The sequence below is a fragment of the Coturnix japonica genome, chromosome 3 (assembly GCF_054131305.1).
Source record: "Coturnix japonica strain WE chromosome 3, WE-NBRP24, whole genome shotgun sequence".
In the NCBI taxonomy this organism is placed as follows: Eukaryota; Metazoa; Chordata; class Aves; order Galliformes; family Phasianidae; genus Coturnix; species Coturnix japonica.
This window is the reverse complement of record NC_140665.1, coordinates 54,153,870-54,171,621: the sequence shown is the minus strand read 5'-3', so window position 1 is coordinate 54,171,621 and position 17,752 is coordinate 54,153,870. Positions and strand designations below refer to the sequence as shown.

At 40.7% G+C, this 17,752-nt stretch overlaps 1 long non-coding RNA gene across 1 annotated transcript; it reads left to right on the top strand.

The window, feature by feature from the left end:
• Positions 1-11,209: 11,209 nt before the first annotated feature.
• Positions 11,210-16,658, top strand: LOC146761411 (uncharacterized). Its single transcript, XR_014944040.1, has 2 exons — positions 11,210-11,325; positions 15,521-16,658. It is a non-coding gene; the product is annotated as an uncharacterized LOC146761411 (long non-coding RNA).
• Positions 16,659-17,752: the final 1,094 nt, after the last annotated feature.

Below are 17,752 nucleotides of genomic sequence, written 5' to 3'. Positions count from 1 at the left end.
GGGGACCAGAGTGTGTGTGTTTCACAGTGCAGGAGTAGCCTGTAATTTGTAGGCTGCAGACTGGAACTAGCAGACGGGAAGAGCTGACCAGGCAACTGAGACCCATGCCATGCTTGTGATTGTGGGCTTTTCTGAATGCCTCAGTGCAGAGCAAAGCACTCAGGGTGCATCTGGGTGACTGAGCAAAATTTTAGCAGAACTGAAAATTCACTTCTTGGCTATTAGGATCATTAGTGCAGGTATATAAAAAACATCAACTCTTGAAACACTTACCTTTGTGATTTAGCATGAGATGCCAGACAACTTCAGCCTGCTGGGCATTACAGACTTGGTCTTCAGTTATGAGTAAATATTTAATGCATGGCAAAATACTAGGTTAATATGTCATCTTTGCTACCACTTGAATAATTTCTTGGAAAAAAAGATAAATGTGCAATACTGATGATAATTAAGGATGGCCCTGAAGGGATATTACTTTAGGGGATGTAAGTGTTGCTGTGATAATTTAGAGTCTAAGACATAGAGATTTTGTAGAGGCTGTTTGTGATCATCTCTTTTTTTATCCACTTTCATGTAGGTGTAAATAAAGCTGGTTAATTTGTGCTGCTCTACTCAGCCTCAAAGACTCTGACTTATCTCCCATTGGAAGCCAATTTACAAGGCCATCTAAGACTTCCAGGAGTCAGCAGAGGGTATCAGGGCAGATTATTAGATGGAGCAGTATGAGCTCATTGACCAAAGCTGCCATTTCTGCTCTTCTTGCTAGGAGAGCAGTGGTTTGAGTAAAACACTGAGGGTCTGTTCCATGCAATTCTTGAATGGATTTGACTGGATTGGACTTCAGCTAAATGGATTAAATTGTTAAACCAATTTAAGAATGTCCATGTTCAGAGATGAAAGAAGTTACTTAAATTGGTGCCAATCCTCACATCAGTAAAAAGGGAAAAAAGATTTAAGAAAGAAGGACTTATAAGAGATCATTCCTCTTGATGAAATTTCTAACTCTTTGCCAATGCTAACTGAAAGGAATGAACAAATATCCTCTGGAGAGCTTTTAGCAATTAGTTCCCGTTTGCAAAGAATCTGGGCCTGTACTGCACCAGGGCTCTGGGCCCAACCATTTTTGCTTTTTTCTTTTTTCACAAACTGGGCTGCATCTCATTAGAGATGCCCAGCTGTATTTTTCTCTCTCTTTCACAGCCATACACATCACTATTCATCCTGTCCTTTTCATCACCTACTACTTCTATACCAAGTAAAGCAAGTGAAAATGTAGCATGAAGAAATCTCTTACATACTTTGCAGATTTCCACTGCTGTTTAACAGCTGGAAACACACAGGTTAATGCAGCACCTTGAGGCACAATGCTGTGGCCCTGACCCTTGTTGATATTCTGCAGCAGTCAGTGGTGCCTGGAATACAGTTCAAGTAGCTCTGTGAGATGGTATCATGAGTCTGATACACAAAATCTTTTTCTATGTGGTGGAAGGCCAAGCTGACTTTCACTCCCTCCAAACTAGTTTGTGAACTAGTTTTAGTTCCAAAATGCTGAACTTGCCTTATTATAACCTACAAAGATAACCGGAACCACACACTGTCAGCTTCTAGATGGCATCAGCACTGTCAAATTAGGATAAGATCTGTTAGTACTCATATATGTAGGCATATCTCCAGTAGGTTATGGGCGAATCCTGGAAAAGCCTGTCTCTGAATAGCACTAAAAGCTATGTGGCCCACTATGTAACTACTCTTTAATGACTGTAGCTGAGGGATGTCCAAGTGTCACCTCTTAAAATTACAGGTGTCTCACAGTTTTTCTGCTATGGATCTGGCTACTGAAGATGCTGATAGGTTAGGAGTGCATTTCTAGTTCCCCTCAAAGGAACCATCAGAAGGGTTGCTGTCACCTGCGGCTCTCTGAGGTTCTTTCCTGTTCCACCAACCATCTCATGGCAGCAGACCACATCAGAAGTACTCTGAGGAGATGAAACAAGTGTGGGCAGAGTGGCGGAACGCTTTTCCTGCCTGTGCAGGAAAACTCTGGCAAAAAGATACTTGCATTTTTTTATTTTTAAGTTTTACAAGGATACAGTGAGATTTTAGCCATTAAAAACTTCTGATGATGAATGATGATGATGATGATGATTATTATTATTGTAAACAGTAAACTTCCCACTTCTAGGACAGAATTTCAAAGGCTTCAGTAGAAAATGTACTTTCAAAGGCCCCAACATGTCCTGGTGTCCTTGAATGCAGTAATACTGTTGCCTCTGAACATAAGAAATGAATAACAGTACACCTCTGTAGCTCAGCAACTTGGGATCTAAATGGATCCTCTTCAAAAGATTATTTCCCATTTTAATTGGGAGAACAGACATCAGTGTTGGAGAATAGTGTTTGTGTTTGAAGCCATTCAATTCAGATCCAATTATCTTCATGCTAAAATGCATTTATTAGGGTTCAGTAAGAATTCAATGTTATCTCTGTTTTTATACGTATATGCTGTCATGTACATATATATGCATACACGTCTTCATGTTTATTTGTGGATATATGTACCTGTGTATACATTTAAAAGAAATGCTACTATACAAAGCTCCTGTTATATTCTGCTATATTATGAGAAGTCTTTCCACACTGAGTATAACTGCTGCCCAAACAAATTAATTTGCTCAATTTTAATATTGTGGTTACTTTTTTTCCCCTCCACTCACTACATTTACAAATCAAATGTGCCATGCTAAAGATTTTTCACATCCATACTATCAAAACGGAGCCTATGTTTCATTTGTTGCCAATATAAAATAAACTATTTACTGTCTAATTGACCAATCTCTATACAGAAAAAACAACAATCCTGGTTCGTGCCCTTAATAGCTCTCCCACTAAGGCTCAATCAAGAGAAATTTAAATTCCTTTACAGATATATCACTTTAAAATTCTTAAGTACACAGTTATGATAATTTATGCCAAGAAAGTACAACCAAAATAATCACCCTTGCCATGATACTGGCTTTTAAAGCGGTTTTCTCATTCAGTACCAGGAGATTTCTGCTGCTAGTACACACCACTGTACAGTTCTCTGTCAGTCCTTTGGCTGATTATCTCAGGTAAGCGTTTCAGGTTTAATGCTGGTATTACATATTTTATTCCAAAGGATTTTTCTTTCCAAAGTAAATGACTGAATTTCAGTTATACTTAAATCAATGCATCACCACAGTGATGGCCCTGGGATGTAGCCTGGCAGCCCTCTAAAGATCAAGACCAGCATGGCAGCTTAGGAGGGAAGATTGTAGGGGCTGCAGGACAGATCTCACTGAGAATGCCCCACTGAATTTAACACTTCTGTTTCATGTATTTTTCTACTTCAGACTGACTTGTAACTGTAGAGGAGTAATGGATCTAAGAGATGACTTCATTCAGATTTTAATTCCACTCGATGAACTGCCCCTTCTTTCAGAAATTCATATATTCTGTGACGCGTGATAGAGCCTTACATCTCCAGTGCTTGCTTTCCTTTGGTGATACTTACCAGTGGGACTTTGGCTGCTCCTGTCCAGGAGAGATGCATTACCACAACCTGGCAGTTTCTGTGTTTGGCTTAGTCTGGGCTCTCTGCGGTATGGTGGAGCATCCTAAAACATCTGCTTTTGTGCTGCCTCCCTGTGTAACGAGGAGTGATTTGGCATGGTTTGGTAGGCAGCCTATTTGTATGAGGCTGGGTTTTTCTTTCTCTCCTCCTGTCTGAGAGTGATTCACTTATATCTGTGCTCTTTGTAGCATGTTCCTGGCTTATACCTTCTTTCTGCTTTAAAAGGCCCTTAAAACACTGAGCTAAAACCTTGCACATCATATATCTCAGCAAGTCATAATCACATCTGTTTTAGTATCATGTCTGGAATCTTAAGCTATTCTTAGTGACTATGGAAGCTACACATTAACCATGGTTAAAGACTGTGTGAGGTGGACTGAACAGCACCTCTTTAGCCCTTGCTAATTTAAAGGTAAACTTTCCTGGTAATGGTGCAGGAGAGGTTGGGACAAAACAGCCACCTGGCTATTTTGGACCTAATAAGTTTGGGATGTTGTAGTTTGAACACACCAGCAATGCCCCAAGGCGAGATGTTTCCTGCACTGGAGTCAAACTTTTGTTTAACATAAGAGGGTCTTGCTGTGTCCTCTGGGGCCGAACAGTGTCCCCATGGATGAGCTCTGAGTGCATGAAATTTCCACTTCAGCTTTTCCCCATTGGTTGTATATGGTTCAGGTTCAGTCTGGCTGGGCCAAGTTGAGTTTTTGGGACAGAATTTTTTGCTTACTAGAAACTCCTATGATGTCTAAGGTAAGTTACCTCTTGATATTTGTTACTGTATCTTGTCTGCTTTCAACTGAAATGGACCAACAAAGAGTCATTGCATATCCTTTCAGAGTAAAGTATGGATGTTCAAGAACATGACTTTGTCAGGATTGTTTCTACCTTCTCAAAGCTTTGGAGAAAGAAATACAGCAAAGTTTTTTTTTTTTTTTAAACTTATTTTTTCTTTTTCTTTTACTTTTGTAAGAGAGGAATGTACTAATTCTGCTTTATGGGCTTGGTAATGTTCACAAGTTCTTCTTTTATAATAACTTCTTAAACAAGTGTAATGACGACACATTATTTAAGACTGTTAAAGTGCATTTTGCTGTAGTAGATAAGTGTATGGGAAACTGTTAATCACAGCCTGAACCTGATTAACCATCTGAGGCAAGTGATGAGTCAGCTGCGGAAGCACAGGTGAAGGTAATTCAGCTGTGCTCCTGGAAGGACTGGAGCATGACTCCACCTCTCCTAGATTCTATTTAAGGGCTGACCACCACTAATGTAGCATCTCTTTCTGGAGGTTGCTCTTGTGTGGGGTTTCTACAGTGAGTTTTAACATTGGTGAGCATCTTGACTGTGAGTCTCAACGCTGGTGAGTCTTTCCTGTATAACCTCTCATCTACCTTGCCTTTGTATAATTGCAACTGTGCAACAAGAAAAAAAGGTTTGTGTAAAATTAATCATCACTTTTTCTTTTTTTGAAAAGGCTATGATCCACAAACTTCTCATTTGTACTCAGACTTCCCAATTCAGTGCTGTACAAATGCTTTGATTCAGTTAAAGTATCCAAATCTAGACCACAGTTTTTCTCCAATCAAAGAAAGGTGAGATAGGTCAGCTCTTTAGTCTGGCCTCATTTCTAGTATTTTTTCTGCAGAAGAAGAATGTTAATGAGGTGGGAAGTTTGCATACAATTTCTCCAATAGCAAACTCAAGTTCAGAAATAATCATTCAGAGATTATTAGCAGAGGTTATGATAGACAGCAGCAGCTGTCTATTCTGTGGAGCTGTACTAGATGTTAGATAATTTTTGTGAGCTAAAATAGCAAAGAAAAAAATGATGAAACAACAAAGGAAAACAATGGGAGGGAATTGCTGGTTACTGTTGCTGTCCTGAGATTTTCCGTGATTTTACTTTTGCTGCACAATAGGAGCACACATAGAATTAGTTGCCCTTTTCAATTAATGTGTGGTAGTATTCTATGCTGGATCCTAAGCTCTCTCTGCAACTTTGACCTTATCTTAACCTGATCTGTCTAGAAGTCTAGTTTTTCTAAAGATAAATCCATGGTTTGCTGTATGCAAAAAAAAACCCATCTAGGAGGAAAATTCACTGCATTCTGCTAGAATAAATTAACTTGATAATATTTATTTTGAGTTTACCTACAGTTTGTGTTAGTCTCTACTGAGAGAGAGAGAAAAAAAAAAAAAAAAAGCAGTGTGATACTTCCTGACAGACAACTTCTGTGCTACAGATTTCCTTTGTCTCTCCCACCAGTTGCATCAGATACAAATTAAGTGAAACATGACATCCTGACAGTGAGACCAGCAGACAGAAATTTGGCTGGGCCTTCAGTTACACTTCAGTTTCTGCTAAGCATATCATGAATTGTGGCAGCTGGGGGATGTTAGTAAAATACAACAAAATAAAACCCACTGACAAATAAAAGCTTTCTACTTCAGTTAATTAAAGATTCTCAGTTCAACAAGAAAGCAGAGCTGCTAATGATGTTTTATTTTTATCAATGTTTGTGTTTACCCTAGATTTTTTTTTTTTTTCCCTGCTGAAAAAAAATATCGTAAAAGTACTGTTCAGATGTTCTTGGCATGAATGTTTGATTATTGGTATTTATTTTACCTTTCTTTACATAAGGCACTTTAACTCGCAGTGATCGATCTCCTTACTGGTTACCATGGCACCAATCTCAAACACATTTAAATGTGAAAGTACCTTAACTGAGTTCAGTGGGCTTATTTGCATGTGTCAAGTTCCTAGCAGGCACATATTTCACAGCATTGGCTCTTGTGGGCCAGATTTTCAAAAGCAGAACTGAAAGTTGGTCTTTTCCAACACTTCCAGCAGTGAAACTCCAATTCTTCTGCCTATTGAGTCTTCTCAAGTCCTCCCTCTCTCTGTCATCTCTTCGGCTTTGGTTGCTATCTTGAGGCTCCTCTAGAAGCTCTGGAGGCAGGTTCCTAAATAGTGCATCACGTTACGCTGTGCAGTTACAGGTGCCTGTATGTTATGCTAGCACTGCACCCTAGTCACAGCCCATCAGCTATTTCCATGTCAAACCACACTGCTCAGATTTGGCCATGCCACTGAGAGCTGCAGGTCTCTCTGGAATCCATCTGAAGCATGTGTGGTTATGTTTTGTTTGACAATATGACAAATCCCAGCTGCACAAGCGTCTGCAGGATTGCCCAGAGAAATGATAATTTCCTACTAGGGAGGGCTGTGGTAACACTTTTCTATTTTTCTCTGTATTTTTACCATAATAAAAAAGAAAAATTCTATGAAGAAGTGCCCTTCCCACATGTATAAGGACTGCTGGATTCTGAGGATAATCATTCTCCATTTGTACTTAATTTTAGAGTTTGCTACTTCTATTTCAGACCAAAGACAGGCAAGTCAACCTTTTCCAACTACAGTAGTTCACCTAGGAAAAGGTGAATCCTGGTCTACAAACTTTGCCTTGCCCGTGTGTCTGTATCCACCCCACCACACACAGGGCTGAGCACAAGGGGTCAGTGGCATCCACAAAGCGTAGTGCATTTCATTGAGGCAAGTCACTGTGTGACCCTACCAGAGGTAACACAGGCTGGGAGGAGCCATGCTTTTCAGGAAAATGTGGTGGTGTGTGGGAACATGAATCTTGGGTCAGACATGGGTAGTAAAACTGTGAGGTCTTCCTAGGACATGAAGTCAAGCAGATATCCAATGGGCCCTTTAATATTAAACTTAAGGGAATTATACAGTATAAAAAATTTGTTCAGAAATGCAGTGCTTTCACTTATACATTACATCTCACAGGAGCCATGAGATGATTTTGTGTGCACAAAGGCCCATGTTCTCCTGCCCTTTTGAATCCCGGGCTTTAGATCTTCTCAAATCAGATATGCCATCATCCTTCAGGATCCTGGCTGCACCCTCCACTTCAGCCCTTACAGTCAGGTCTGCAACCAGTTGTGCACTTCTATTTGCCCCTCTTATTCCCTACCAGTTCCCCTCAGGAACTCAACTCCCAGTATGTGGATATAAGAGCAACCAGTCAGGGACTCATGTTTCTCCTTACGTTTGACTTGTTTTTGACATTTTCTATTCTTTTGTTACCAAAGCAGCAGTTCTACTGGAGAGGATCTTAGTTTCCTTCATTTCTACTCTACAGGGAAAATCATGAGTTGGAGGCTTCTGGAATTTAAAAAAACGAGCTTTCTTTGGAAACCAGACAGTCAGAAGGACATTTCTTTGTTCCTCATGTCTTTAGTGTCGCCTGTAGGCTCCCCAGTCAAACACTCTTTTAGTGACCTGAAAAGCATGTATGTATTCTGTGCAATAAGACATACTTGATAAAACAAACTTACTTTAAGCAAACTAAGACTGAAACTGAATCTCTCAAAAAATAATTTCTTAAAACAGACAGCAGGAAAAATCAGATGGGTCATAATACTTTTCCAGGTTAGAAGAGATGAGCTGCGTTAGTTACAGCTTTATGACAACTTCCAACATTCACTGTTTACAATCATATCTGACCCCAAATGTGCTATTCATCCTAGGTGTGATAAGAAATAAAAACCAAACAATCCTGCAGTTTCTCAACTTTTCTCTAGCTAGTGATACTTTCATATCTTATACTGCTGCTAGTAGGAGAGTTGTTTTCAGACTTATCGGAAAGGATTGCAGGACAGTATTCTGTCAAGTTGTCGCTACTATCCTTCTCTTTCAAGCACCCCAGCATTTTTTGCTCTAGTGACAACTACTTTGAGGCTTGGACCAGATAATAATATAGAGGCGGAATAAAGAAGCAAAGAATCAATCTCACCAAGGTCTGCATTTGGAGAAGAAAACCACTTGGACTAACCAGCAAGAAATGTCTAGCAGAGGCTCTTGGGAGCTAAGTGCATCCCTTTGCTCAGTTTCTATGGAAAGGAAACTTGTCAAATAATTAACACTGACGCTCTTCTGTCACAGAAAAAACTGAACTTCAGAGGACATGAGGATGACACTGGGACTTAGGGGTGAAAGGATGATGTGCAAGAACAGTGCAGGCACCAAAGAGTTTAAAATTTGAGCCTTATCCATCCAGCATTAGGAGGCAGCTGAACATGACTTAGAGGCACACCACTTTGAATTTAGTCACTTTAATCCTTTCATGGAGATCGTGAAATTATTTGACATGAGCTAAATAGTCTAAAGGAGTAAAAAAGTAGAAATGATTTCTAGAGTTAATGGGAACATTCAGTTTAAATAGAAAATCTAAATAAAAGAGCTTTGGAAGGGTTATAAATGTTCTGAAGTTTGAGATGTACATTCCAAGAACTGGAGGAAATTTCTCCATCAGGTTGCCATCCCCCAGATGCCTACCCAACCTGGTACTGGTCAGTACCACCGGAGATAGGGGAGACAGGATTTCCTGATCACATTCAGTCTGGCTGAATTACTTTCAAGCAATGTGAAAAACGTTAGAAAGGTAATATATTTTCTGCCAATTCTTTTCCATTGTCCAAAGTAGAAACCAACTAGGAAAATATGTTTAATATCAGACATACTTTTTCCCTGTACGTGAACAAATCCAAAAGATGAGTGTTTCATTATGAAAATATTTCATACTTAAGAGATACTGTCTGTGTGTCCTTGGTTGAGTAGCAGAGTAAACAGTTGCATAAAAGTGAAAGGATTTAAGATGTGTTAAAAGGGAGTTCATTTTAGCTGGAGCGTAACTACAATAACATACCTCTATTTTTTAGGTTTTTTTAGCCATGCCAGTCTTGTATGAACACTTTCCCTTTTCGTTATGCTTTCACATTGCCTGGATAGGAAATGGAATGGAATGGAGATGGGTGAGACCAGAAAAGTTTCAGATTTTATTAAAATTTGAGGGTTTGTGGAGCTAGTGGCTTACAGAGATATCACTCTTGCAAATTTCATCTGTAGCTCAGTGAAAAGGAATTGAGAGATGGACCATGTGAATGAATGCAAATGAAGAGGAACTACATTTGGCTCCAGTTTTGTCTGTTGTAATGCACAAATAATTTGCAGCCTGACATGGTTCTCTGACTTGTATCTAAAGAACATGGCTTTTTAAAATTTTTTTTTCTTTTTTGGAGAAATTAGTCTTTGCTGACTCCTCTGTTTGGAAATTCCCATTTTGGTTACTCAAACCGGAAAGGATAAACACCAGAAACTTTATTAATACAATATTAACCCCCCTCCCCCCCCCCCCCAAAACCCACAAACACCCCCCAAAAACAATCCGGCTCTTAATTCAGCACAGGTCAAACAATAAAGTTTACAATCACGTACTCTACGCTGCTCTGCACTCAGAGCCAGCTAACTAAACTGGCCAGATTAGTTAATCTTCCTCAGCTTCGTCTTGGGCCCTATAACTATTGTGGCAGGTCATTAACCAGCTGGTGAAGCCCCGGCACATCGTACATTTATTCCCAAACCTTAGCAGCCGTTGTTGAGTCCAGGAGCCTTAAAGAGGTATTTCTGATGTTAGCTGACAGAATGATAATTTATGCTTGCCATAATTCAAAGAGATTCCAAGGTAACTGTAAACTAACGAAATCTGTATATGTTTCCCTGAGAATGTTCCTTATTTAATAAGTTGAACAAAGATGGAAAGATGTAAAATGGGCAGTTCTTTTAAAAAATACAGCCTTTATGTAAAAAGGGAAATAAACTAGATCATGTTGTATTAAAGGAAAGAAATGCAGAAGGAATGTTTGATCAAAATGTTCATTCTCCCCATGGTTCTTCATTTTTGACTTTGCTGCTCATCACTGCCTAAAGTAAAAAAGCAAAGTCTGGTAACCTAGCAGAGGTATTGCATTCAGGATTTTCTTTTTCTTTCCTTTTTCTTCCCTCTCACTTCCACCCCTCCTCTTCCCCCACCCCCCCACCCCCCCCCTCCCCTTTCTTTTTTTTTTTTAATCTCAAATGAAAGGCTCTCTTTAATCAGATAATTGACCGGCTGGTAATTTTAGCCTTTTGTGACACACCAGTTGGCAGGTACAGTGGTACAGAACCATGAGCCTTCCCCTACAGCCTTCTCTCCCTCTGGGGCACTCACAGACGTGCCTCTGTCTTATCAGTCCCTGGGGACCGTTCCCAAACATTTTGCAATAAAATGTGAAGGAGGGCCTTTTACCCCCTGAAAAGGAGGGCCAGCTGTCAGAGGTAATGACTGCTGGTGGACACACAGATGGCACTAGAGGTGTTCCCTGGCTCCATCACACACCTGAAGTGGGGGTTTCCATTGCCCAGCTGTTCCTGTAGGGCTGAGCAGAGGTCACACTCTGTTCCCCATCCTGAGGTTCAGTGTCTTTGCCAGGCTGGGGTGGGCTCAGTCACAGTGGACACAAATATCCCCAGAGCATGCCAAGCTGATGGAGAAGAAGGCATGCTGCAAGGCATGCACTGCAGGGTCCTGGAAGCTGTCTGCTCTGTGCTTTAATCCCTCCGTTGCTCATCACATTCGGTGGTGGCTGGGAGCAAAACCTAACTTGCTGTGTGACTGACAGGCCTTAAAGCTCCTCGACAGACATTGGGCCTTATTTTGAAAGGCCCCTGAAAGAAAAAGGATTGTGTGCTCTCTGAATGTGAGGCTGCTGAACTGCTGCCAACTCCAGGCTGCTCCATTCAAAGGGCTGAGTGAATAAATGAGAATAACATCCTTGGGGACCTCGAGGATCAGTTTACGCTGAAAATCCTCAGCCTTACAAAGGGTCAGAGTCACAAGGTAAATGAAAATGGCTGGGAGGGGACTTTGATGGCCGAAACACTGTAACTGTAGAGGACTTGAAAGAAAACTGTATTTTTAAAAAGTGAGAGAAGGGAAGGAGCAAACAGGGGGTGAGGTAGCGGGGAGGGGGACTTCAGCCTGCAGTCTTGCCAGAAAGGAAAGAGGGAAATGAGAAGAGGTGAAAGCAACTGTTAATCCACAGCAGCCTCTAAAATATTGCTGTTTAGGGTACAAGCTCTGGTTGCAGCAAGACTGAGACTTCCCTGCTTTCTGCTTCACTTCTGACATTGTATATCTTCTGGATACGCAGTAGTTCAAAGGGCATGGATGGCTTTTGGGCGTGGAGTTGAACAAATAGCACTGGGGTGCTACTGCACTATGCTTTGAGAAGCTGGAAAGCACAGAACCCTAATGTTAAGATAGTTGGGGGTTATAAATGGAAAAAAAAAAAACCAACACCCAAACGCATAAGATAATGAGAAGACGTTTTGAAGTACATCTTAGAAACAAGCTTGTGCTGGTTTGGAAGACAAATGATGTAAATGTGTACCCTGCTTTGAGTCTGTTTAAGATTTGCTGTGCAAATGTCAGTAAGTCAGAGAAGGCCAGAGCTGAGTTAACATCTTGAGACCAGTGGGAATTAGACACCTAAACACTTCAGTCTCAAAACTCTGACTCTTTTTGGTCTCATCTCTTTACCTTCTGTTCACAAAGCACTTCCATTAATACTGACAGTAGTGGAGTTAAACACATTCTTAAACATTTGCAGGATCCGGATGTAAGTGACTCAGAGCAGCCGCAGTTTCTTGTTAGGTATTTGTATAGTGCCTGGCATCTGGGCCCCATCTCAGTTGGAATTACTGTAATTCAAGCCCTAGTAATTACAAAAATAAGTTAAATACTGAATTATAATAGTTTTCTGTCAGATTCTCTTCTGCTGGTTAAATATTTTCTTAAGTCCTCTAATCCAGGATGCCCAGCTGACAAGTGCATACTTTTGGTTGGAAGCTGAGTACTGCTTTCCAAACAGAGTACGTTAACTAAGGGAGAGGCCATGTCTACATCAGAGCAGGCAGCTGAGCTTGTCTTTATTAATCCATCCTCCATGAAGAAGAGTCTGCCAAAGGCAAGATAGCAAGGAGAACTTCTACTCAGCTTCATGCTGTTGTATATGCCACACCTTTAAACTAAACTCTGCCATTTATTATGTGTTTTGGAGGCTAGGAATGTTAGAAGCCCATTCTTGTATGCAGAATAATAGTGGGCAATGAACATGCATAATCCTATTTCGGGATCTAAAACAAGAGTACTAAGAATTCCTCTGGCCTTATGGTCTGTGTAGGTACAAGCCAGTGAGTAGCTAGAGCTTTCATCTGAAAGTAGAGATAAAGCCTATTTCAGTTTGGTTCTGTGCTATCTGTGTTGCTGAAAGAGCTAATGACATTGCAAAGGTAAGTAAGATGTCATTCACAAGGGTGAATCTTACTGGAAGGATTTTGTTGCTGGTAGGAGATTTTTGCAAACCATAAACTTTTGTGGCTTTTCTAATGCTTTCTTCTTTTTTATCCCCTGTGTCAGGTTTAGAAAACAGCATTTATGCCTAAATACTACTGGTGTTCAGCAGATGGGAGACTGATGGTCTGTGATGCAATTCCTGTGTCAGCCAGTAGTTGCTTTAGGGGACTCTTTTCACTTCTCTGTGTCACAGTTTTATCATCACAGTGCAGGAACTGTGGCACTAGTTTAATTCAATATGCTATGCAAATGAGGTGCAAGTAAATTGTAGAAAGATTTCTTTGGCAAACAAATGAAGGGAGGAGGAAATTACTAAAAACTACAGAGCATACCAGTGACGGAGATGAATAACACCAAAACATCAAAAACAAACAAACAACAAAACAAAAAAACCCCAAACTAGGTAGTTCACAGAACTGAAGTCTGTTTTGCTACAGGAATGGATTTCAAACCTAGGCTTTGAGGTCCCTCATGAATTCTCTAAAGCGGCAAGATCATGCTGCTGCTTATCCAGGCTGTGGGCATTAATAAAGTTTCCCTTTAACCTGCTATATGCCAATGGCCAATGGGAACATTGTTATCTTTGAGATCTCTGCTACCTTAGTCAAATTTAGCTGAAATAGGCCAATAGCTTCAAAAGAGAGTATCTATGGCAAATACGTGCTCGTACATTCCCTCAATGACAGCATGTTGGTATAAGACCTGTTTCCATAGGAAATCAGGATGAGAAAGCAGTCTGGTTTGGAGTACGCTCCCTGCTATATCCATGCTATAAGTCTGTAGAACTATGAACATCTATCTAACAAATACATGCACACATAAATATTTCGTAAGTCTACTGTAATCAATAAGCAATGAGCTAAAGGTGATTGTGTTTATTTTTCATAAATGCCTTTTTACAAAGGATTCTCATAAGTCAAACACTTGAGAAATGGGATTTATCTTAATAATGAGTGCTGAGAATTATACAATTGTTTTTGTTTTTTATTTTCATGAGAAAGAAATGAAATGGCACACGGAGTTCCTTAAAATTGAGCTAATGGTTTCAAACACGTTTCTAATGCATTAAAACAGCTAACCAGCGATGCGTGTAGGACGTAAATCTATGTGATACCTGCTGAAACATACATGCTTCTGTTGTTTCTCATCATGACTGGCAAACTGCTGTGGAAATACTTTAACAAATATGAATAAAGAGAAATGTGAATAAGCTGGATGAATAAACACTATTAAGCTACACAAAATCTTGCTAAAGGTGGGTTAATGGCTCCTTATCAGGCAGTGAGCTGTAAGGATGCTGTCAGGGCTGATCTTTATGAAGGACCAACTTGTTCTTAACCCAGAGAAAACAAAAAAGCAGAGTGTCACAACTTAAGCTAAAACAGTTAGTGCCAGCACTTGCTATGACAAGCTATAGATTTAAAAAACAATACTTTAAACAGGCAGATTTAATATGTAATTTGTCTCTTGTGCAGCCCTGCTGTGCGGCTCTTGTGTCCCCATGCCGCCGTCTCCAAGCTATGCAAACGTGGCACTCCTCACATGGCTTTTCCAGGACTTTCAAACACCAGCAAAACTGCAAGACCCCTCTAAGCAGTTGGTGTGGGAATTAGAGGAGTGTTGTTTATCCAGTGCTGTGGATTTAACTGCAGCCTTCAGAGGGCAGCCCAGGGCAGCAGACAGCCAGGCGGGCCCTCGTGTTTTGCTGCAACCTGAGCAGCCTTCATCCCTCACTGCCCGCTGAGGGTGGTGGCGGCCATCTTTAGCCAGCGCTCTTGGGTGAGCCCTACGCTCTCTCCTACAATTTTTTTCTCAGACAGTGCTATTGATTACGCTCAGACAGCATTGCTCTCCACATGGTATGCTTGTGCAAAGTGGCACTTGAATGCAGCGTTTTTTTGTGGCCGTAGTGTCATGATTGAGATGTGAGGTGACAGCCTACTGTACGGAGATGTAGGAAAGGAAAAATCAGTGCTATTTGTTGCACTGTGTGCATGTGCAATAGTTGCTTGTCTGTAGAGGTGAGCACTGCACTTTTATTCTCAGAAGCAAAAATAAAAATCAATTTTTCTGTAGTTAATATAAGACCCCTCTCTCTTGTTTGGATTTCCATTGGGATTAGTTCTCCTGGCATGAAAAGGGGAGGGCGGAAGTGGTGAACTGAGTGTGCCTCTCCCCAAACAAAACATGACTTGTTCAATTTCATTCCAAACTCCAATTGAAGTAGTTTAAATGCATGCTGAAAGACTCAATGGCTTCCAGCGGGCATGCCACATAAGCAGTTGGCATCCTATCTACTTCCCTCATCTTGTTTTTAATTCTCTCTTTTCCGTCACTTTCTAATATCAACTTTCACATAACTCTGTATTGCCCTGGGCCTTCTTGTTCCATAGCTCAAATCAATTTTAATAAGAAGTGAGTTGATTTATAAGGGAAACATTTCCTTGATGGGTTCTGAAAAATAATAATAATTAAAAAAGCCCAAATAAATTTCTTGATGTTCCATTTCATTTCCCAGTCACGGTTCTTACAAGATAACCTCCCTGAAAACTCCCTAAGAAAATGTCCCTCTAGCCTAATTGAGGGATTTCAGTTTCAGTTAAAGTGGTGCGTTTCCTCCTGCTCAGTCCCCCTCACTTGAATTTAGAGTGATCAGGAAATTTTTTTCACCATTTAGGCTTCTGAGCTGGCTGGCCATAGCATGAAGTGCTGAGAAAATGTTGGAATGAAAAGATGCTTTTGTATCACTGTTTTTCTTCTGCCTTATGAAAGTACTGCTGTGCCAGGAGAGAAAAGGAAGGTTTCACAACTGGAAGCATGCAGTATGGGGAGGAAAACCAAGTGTCCTTGAAAATATCTCCTGGGTTGTATCACATGTGCTCACAAGTGCCAGAAACTGGAAGAGCACTAGGGAAACAGGACTGCTTTAGAAATATAAAAATGCAAAAATGCTGTGGTATGTCTAAGGCTGTGCTGGGGAAGCATGATAAAAATGTCTGACTGCACACCTAGTTGTATCAGAGAAGAATGTGGACAAACCCATAAAGTCTGGACAATTCTCTGAGGACCAAAGGAGCTGCCTTCCTGAACAAGTTGCTGCTCTCCAGGATGTAATCTGGCAGCAGAGTGATCTCCACCAGATGCTCCAGAAGAAGGCAAAAAAAAAAAAAAAAAAGTCCTGCAAACCCCAAGGAAGGCATTAAGGGGACAGTTTACCAATAATGGAGATTTTTTTTCATAATTGTTTTGAGTTAGTTACTGTCTTACACTCCCTGCAGGAAAGCTTTAAGTGCATTGTTAATATACAAAACATATTTTAAAACTGACCTGCTCATAAATGCATTTTGTAAGTTAATTGCTCATGCACATACATAAAGAGTATGTATCCCATATAAAGGCACACATATGCTGGAACAGATTACATAATTTAAAAGCTAATCAGCTCTGTGCATTAAACAGAAAATAACTAGAATGAGTAACTATGGGGGCAATGTCTTCATATTTTAAGCTGATTCCTATTCCCATTTTGTTCCATCATTCCCCAATTGCTGTCTGTCCCTACTTTTCAACCTGGAAACATGCCCCTACGGAGGCAGTTATCTGCCAGATTTTCCCAGCAGCAGGACAGTTGTTAGTGAACTAGGATTACAGCCTCAAATGTGCTCAATTTCTCCAGTGGTCCAGCTCTTGTACTTGGCACGCGATGCCGATACCACTGTGCTTGTCCTCTGAGGGAGCCTGGTGCAACCAGACTGCCAGGCTGCTCAAGGAGCCAGCGTCTGAAGAATAAAGTGCATGAGAAAACTCTTTTGATATGTATGTGTCTGCAATACATTTTGTCTACTTTGCTGGCTGGGAGGCCAAATGGTGCTTTTTTATTTTTTTTTAGGATAGCAAAATGAATCATACTTTCTGTCTTAGGAGTAGCATTTATGTGTCTCTGGAAATGTGATCCTTTTTCTCTCTGTTACAGACATGAGCCAGATGCTTTTCTGTAGTTCGCATATATGCTATATGCCTTCCTTTCTTTTTTTCCTTTCTTCTCTCCTCCTCCCTTCTTTTTCTGTTCCACACTATAACATTTCTGTCTTTCTCCTGTAGTGTGTGGGTACACAGATCTTCCCAAACAAAAGGAGATTGTTCTTTTTTATTTAGAAGGAAAGTTGTGAGTGGAAAATCTCTTCACTCCTCAGTTTTGAGAGGAGATTACTATCACAGTAGTGTCTCAAGATGTCATTGAGTGTCACTGTACTCTCAAGGGAGTGCTTTATGTTTTGAGAATTACAAATAGTGTTAGCTTGAAGACATGCTGTTTATAGAAGTGACGAGCACCCACCACCTGGGAAGCTGCTGCAATTGGGACACACAAAAACATTTGACTAATCCTGGGGAGAAGCCTGAAGCCCATAGCCCTGGCTTCATTGTTATGGATGAAGGACTTTGTCATCAAGTCTTAAAACAGGGAAGGACCCCTGGTGAAGGACTGCAGAGGGAGTGCAGGCAGAGGCAGTGTCTGTCATCCTCACAAGCGGAGGTCTTGGTCCATTTTACTGCTTTCTTTCCAGAGCACAGGGGCGAAGGTGATTTAAGAAAGGATCTGAAAGCCAGCTGACGGTAGATGTTTACAGCCAGCTCTTCCTGATTTTAGGAGTTGCACAGATGTGGCTGCTTACAAATGTAACGATTCAATACAGATGGGGTAGGGGAAGAGTTTAGCTCTGGGTGCTGACTTGGATTTGAGATTACACTGTGAAATTAAGCCTGATGGTGTATGTTGGAAGAGGCAGAATTGAAGCAAAGAAAGAGAGCTGTAAGATAATCAAAACGGAGAGGCTGGGAAGTGGTCTTCAGAATGGCATTCTCCATCACCGTGAGCAGAGAAACTATATTTGTCAAGACAAATGGGAAG